The sequence below is a fragment of the Fukomys damarensis genome, unplaced genomic scaffold (assembly GCF_012274545.1).
Source record: "Fukomys damarensis isolate Sample0158 unplaced genomic scaffold, DMR_v1.0_HiC HiC_scaffold_9, whole genome shotgun sequence".
Lineage (NCBI taxonomy): Eukaryota > Metazoa > Chordata > Mammalia > Rodentia > Bathyergidae > Fukomys > Fukomys damarensis.
This window is the reverse complement of record NW_022900921.1, coordinates 27,940,613-27,946,612: the sequence shown is the minus strand read 5'-3', so window position 1 is coordinate 27,946,612 and position 6,000 is coordinate 27,940,613. Positions and strand designations below refer to the sequence as shown.

The 6,000-nt window shown below is 42.1% G+C and overlaps 1 protein-coding gene across 10 annotated transcripts in view; it reads left to right on the top strand.

Moving 5' to 3' along the window:
* Window positions 1–6,000, top strand: part of Uimc1 (ubiquitin interaction motif containing 1) — a 159,660-nt gene that overhangs the window by 38,720 nt on the left and 114,940 nt on the right. For 2 of the 10 annotated variants that reach the window (XM_019207206.2, XM_010622084.2), the window contains exons 1-2: window positions 2,279–2,380; window positions 2,505–2,572. The exons of 1 other annotated variant lie outside the window; for it this stretch is intronic. The gene's annotated coding sequence lies outside the window, so the exon portion shown is untranslated. Of the gene's footprint in view, window positions 1–1,244; window positions 1,287–2,278; window positions 2,573–6,000 lie in introns of those variants that run through there. 7 more of the 10 variants (XM_010622083.2, XM_010622082.2, XM_010622085.1 and 4 more) reach the window with 6 other exon arrangements.

The window sequence follows — 6,000 nt, the reverse complement described above, 5'->3', positions numbered from 1 at the left end:
CTGTTTTTTTTTTTTTGTTTGTTTGTTTGTTTTTTTTTTTTCAGTACCAGGGATTGAACTCAGGACCTTGAGCTTGGCAGGCAGGCATGGTGACACTGAGCTACATCCCCGGCCCCATACCTGGAATAGTTTTAAATGGAGGGCCATTTCTAAAGGAACTACCCAACAACATGATCTTGTCAAGTCACTGTGTTGCCCAGGCAGGGCATAAATTTGAAATCTTTTTGCCTCAGTCTCTCAGAGTATAGGCTAAAAACCAGTTATCCTTTTTTTCTTTTTCTGATGCAGGAATCAAACTCAGGATCATGTGCTTTTGAGGCAGGCCTGGTGCCACTGAGCTAAATCCCTGGCTAAAACCAGTTATTTTATAGAACATTCTTCATTTGGATTTGTCTCTGTTTTGCTATTAGATTTGAAAAGAAAAATTTTGGGATGTCCTAAATTTAATTACATAGAGCCAGAGGGTGGAAGGGAAAAGGAAAGGGGGAGATTAATCAGTTAAGCTATAGGCTGGAAGAGAACAAAAGATCATTTCACATTTCTGAATCCCCTTACAATCTCCTAGGTGCCACAACATTCTAGAAACAATTCTCCATATGGATCACCCTCCTATCCCAAAGCTGTCCGTGCCCTATTCTGCCTTTCTTTTGTCCAGTGTTACAAACTCTTAGTCCAGAGATCTCTTGGTCTCAAGAGTTTTAAGAGATTCGAGCTTATATAATTTTGGTACCCATACTACCATACCAGGGTGCACATAATGTTGGTGTGTCTTATTACTTTTGGTGGAGAAAGTATTCAGTTCATGGCACCTGGCAAACAAAAAACACGAGAAGAGCCCAGAGGAAGAAGCCAAGGGCCAGATACAGTTCTCAAGGTCACATCTTATTTGTCCACTTCCTTCAACTAGGCTCCACCCACTAATTGTTGGTCCAGTTAGCACTGTCACAACCCTGTCACTTCTTCAGGAGTCTATAATACTCCAAGATTAACTGGCACAGTATGCCACAGGAAAGTGAATGTCCCAGCAGTTGAGGAAGCAAGCAGGAGAAATGAACTGGTGTTAGAGGAGGTGGAGGTAGAAATGGTTGAACTGGGTTTTGGAGGATGGGTTGGAGGTCAGTGACTTGGGAGGATTAGGCAAAGACATTTCAGAACTTAATGTTTCAGAAAAGCACTAAGTATGATGGACCTATGTTCTACCATCCAAATGTTGAAGATTTGTTTTTGTGTGTGTTTTTTTTCAGATATCAAGATTTATTTTAAAGCCACAATAATTAAAGCAGCAGGTATTGGCACTGGAAAGGGGAAATACACCAATGAAACAGATTACACAAACAGACCCATTTATGACAAAGATTATACAACAGAACAGCGAAGGACAAGATGCCTTTTGAAAAAATAGTGCTCCCCACTTGATGTCAAATAGTGTATTTTAGTAGGCAGACATAAAGAGCACTTTCTATCTGATTCTAATTATATAAAGAAAAAACACCAGGCAAAACTAATGACAGAGACATGATGATCGTTTTTCTTTTTCGAGGAGTAACAAAAGTATGGGGACCCACAGGGAAATTATCGGCAGCTTGCAATATTTTTTTTCTTGATTTGGGTTATGATTACACAATTGTATTTTTAATTTAAAAAGTGAGTTGTCACCTATGATTGTACTTTTCTGAATGTGTAGTATACTTCAATAGAAAATTGGTCTGCATATGACTGGTCTCAGAACGAAAGGGAGTTGTCCTATTGAAAATGCAGATCTTTAGGGCTCATGTGTAAATCCTTCACATCAACTCGAGAATAATATACTCAGTCTGCATTTTGTATTTCCGTGTGTGTGTGTGTGTGTTGTTAGATACAAATTCCCTGTGATGGTTATGATCATTATGTATATGTAAAGTGCACCAATGAAAATTTAAAAAGTATCTTTTAGTTTTACAATGCCACCTGCCATCTCTGAGTACTATTCCAAGAATATCTCCTTCTACTGAAATGATCAGACCTTAACGTTTTACTGAGATAGTTTTTACGTAGTCCTATGAAAATAAAGGGCCAGGGGAGGCTTGGCGCGGCAGTGGTCAACTTTGAAGGGTTCACCGTAGTAGTTCAGGTGTCCTCTTGCCATCCACGGTTTCCCCTTCAACCATGCAGAGCCCTAGTAAATAAGTCCGCCCGCTCATACAAGGACCAACCAGGACTGCTCGCTGCCTTCTGTCCAATCTCGCGCCGTTGTTTTGTCCTGGCCGTGGCTCCCGCTAGTGATGCGATTGGTTCCGTCCTGCGCCTGCGCCTGCGCCTGCGCTCTTCGGTAGGTCGCGTCCGCTTCCCAGCGGTGCCCTCGCCTGGCGCGCCTGACACCCCTCACCTCCCCTCTCGCGGCGTAAGCTTAAAACTTCCAGCCTCCGGGGGGAGGGGCGTTGTGGGGCGGCCCGAGCCCGGCGGCAAAGTACTTGCTGTCTTCCTTCGCCTTCTACCTTCCCTCTTCTCAACGTTCTCGCTTCCAGCTTGTCCGCCGCTGGCTCCTCACACTAGGGCCGTCTCCCGACACCGACGCAGGCCTCTCCAGACGCCGGTAGGGTTCTGTGGACGCCGGGGTTCTCCGGACGCCTGCATGGACCTCTCACGATGCTCATGGTGTCGTGGTAGCTCGTGTGGGCTCTTACCGCTTCTGATACAGTCCCTTGGGACGCCGCTGTGGGCTTTCCCTTAGGGCGTCTGCTCGACCCCCTCACGCGGAAGGCGGCCTGCGTGGTGCGAGTGTGCGGGTCGCCACTTCCCGCTCTCCACCAAAAGAGCTGTGGCACTCCTTCCCTCATGCTGACTCCCGGGACGGTGGCTGTGTCCCCGCAGACCTCCCCCATAGTTAGGGCGACCAGGCCGCTCCGCTAATGGCTCCTCGCGTTCCCATCTTCCATCTAGTTACTTTTGGTTGTCAGGTGAAATTTGTTTTCACTAGTTGTTTGCATGAGGTGGGAGAGGGCAGGTGAAATTTGTTTTCACTAGTTGTTTGCATGAGGTGGGAGAGGGGTTTCCTTGGGAATCCTTATTACTTTATGCCACTTACTGCCTCCAGAAGAACTGGTGCGTTTCTCCTGTGTACTGTGACAGGCAGAGTTGTTTTGAGCCTTTTACACTTACGCCTTCACTTAATCCTTGGGAGATAGGACGTCATCAGTGATGGAGTTGCATATAAATCCAGGCAGCCTGATTTGTGTTTGGTCGCTATATTATACTGAGATATAAGTAACACTGAGGGATAAATGAAAAGTTATGCTTCTGCCTTTATTTTTTTTTCCGTCGCGGGTGGCAGTTCATTGTAGTTGAATCAAGGAAAGTCTGTTTTTTTTTTTTTTTGGTACCAGGGATCGAACTGGGGTCCTTGTGCCTGCAAAGCAGGCAGCAGAACCAACCCAAGGAAAGTCTGGTTTTGAATTCAGATGGCACAAGTTTTAAATTCCCAGCATAGTTATTTACCAATTTATCAACTGTTAAGTTTCATCACATATTAAGCACTGATGTGGACCTCTGTGTTATTGGGAGAAATAACCTCTGACGTGTGTGAGGTACCTAGAGTGTCCAAGGATTCAATGAGTAGCTGTAGTTATTTCTCAAAGTGTGTTTGAGTTCTGTTGTTACACTCTTATCTTAAACTGAAGCCATCTATAAACCAGGAAACAAGATATTGTGTGTGTGTGTGTATGCATGTATGTATATATGTATAGGTGTGCATTTGCCTTTTTCTTTTTCAGTTACAGAAGCATTTATGTTCATTGTAATCAGTTGCTAAAGAAAGCTTTGTCCACATTTCTTAAATACTGGCTTGTTTAGGGGTAAGAGTCAGTCATTGATAAAGAATTGTTTATAGAATCCCTATCAACCTAAGTTTTCAAAGCTGTTTTGATAGATTTGGTACCTAGAATATTAAGATTTAAAATTATCCTGTCAGTGACTGTTCAGATACATCAAGATGATGGATATGCTGAAAGAAAATGACAGATAATATTTGGGGATTTTCAAGGACACCACCAAAAATACTACCTGTGAAATAAATTCAAGTCTCTTTTTTGGGTTACTTCTGTGGTCTTTATCACTATCATGATTACTCTTGGCATCCAGACTCATTCCTCATTTACAGGTAGTTAGTGTAATTCATTCTATACCTTTAATTCAAGTAGGTGAAGATAAGCCATTATTTGGTGAGCTGTTCATCTTGAAAGATATCAATTTAAAAACAAAACAAAACAAAAACAACAGCTGGGCATAGTGGTGTACACTTGTAATCCTAGCACATGGGAGGGGGAGGCAAGAGGGTCTCTGAGTTCTAGGCCAGCCTAAACTACATAGCAAGACTTTTTTCAACACAAAACCAACCAAGCAAGCAAACAAGTGGTTGAAGGTATGCTTGCTGGCTTGCTTGTTTAAATTGGCCTATCAAGGCCAGATGTGGTAGTACACACCTGTAATCCCACTGGCACTCAGGAGGCTGAAGCAGAAGGATTGCCTCAAGTTTGAGGCCAGCCTGGGCTGCTGCATTGTAAGTTCAAGGGCAGTCTTAACTACACAGCAAGACCTGGTCTCAAAAAAAAAAAAAAAGAAAAAACAAAAAATTGGCCAATCAGTGACTCTTTTTACTCTTAAAATTTCTGTGAGAGCAGTAATTTAATGTGACTAAATCTCATAAAGTAGTGAAATTCTGGAATTTGCATCTGTGGAGTATTTTTTTGTTTTGTTTTGTTTTTGTTTTTGTATGGGGGATAGAACTCAGGACCTTGTGCTTGTGAGTCAGGCACGGTGCCACTGAGCTGAATCCCTGGCTCTCTGTGAGGTATTTATTTTTTTGTTGTTGTTGGTACCAGGGATGGAACTCAGGACCTTGCCCTTGTGAGGCAGGTGGTACGCACCACTGAGCTAAATCCTGGCCCTCTGTGGGGTATTTCTAATGCTTCTTATTAACCACCCCTTAATCCGCTATGATTCTTTGAAAAGCAGTAGTGACTCTGCAGTGGTTCTGTGCCATAGAGAAGGATATTTGTTTATATGCCCTTAAGAAATTATGTGTATTTGGTGGTATAGCTACCCTTGCTATCAAATTTGAGCATGTCAATTTAAATAACTCAGTAAAGCCAGGTGGGGTGGCTCATATGTAATTCCAGCATTCAGGAGACTTACCATGAGTTTGAGGTCAAACTGGGCTGCATAGTGAGTTCAAGGCCAGCTTGAACCACATACATAGTGAGGCCCTATCTCAACCTAAACCAAATAAAAAAAAAACAAACCCTTAATTGTACAGGACATGTTTAATAAGTTGGAAACACTTCATATAAGATATTTTCCTAGGGCATTATGATTCATCCGGTTTTCTCTCATATTCCTTCCCTACTTTTGTGTCCTACTTATGCTTTTGTTTTGGATTTAAGGGTAATTGTACATTTTATTTTATTTTATTGGTACCAGGGATTGAACTTGGGACCTTGTGTTTGTGAGGCAAGCAGTGCAACCACTGAGCTAAATCCTGAGCCCTAATTGTACATTTTATATTCATATGTTTCTTCAGCTCTGCCCATCTGTACCTTTAATTTTATCCTGTGCCCTTGTGTGGCATTTATTTATTGGTGCTGGGGATGGAACCCAAGGCCTTGTACTTTTTCTAAAATTGTCCTCTACCACAGAATTATATCCCAGCCCCTTTATATAGCATTTAATAAATTTAAATATACGCTTTATGCTACCCATTCATTCATCAAATATTTGTGAATGCCATGAATTGTGTAGCAGTTCTAGTTAGATGTTATGTGAGGTAATGGAATATTAAAAGTAAGGTTTTGGAGTCAAGAGACAAAAGTATGTAAGTGTCTTCTTTGAGCAAGTTACCTTTTTGAACCTCTATTTCCTCAAAATAATTATGTATACTTAAGATTATTTGAAATATTCATCAAATACGTATTATTTATGGTCTGGTGGCAGGGCATGGCTTTAATCCCAGGTTGAGGCAGGAGGGTC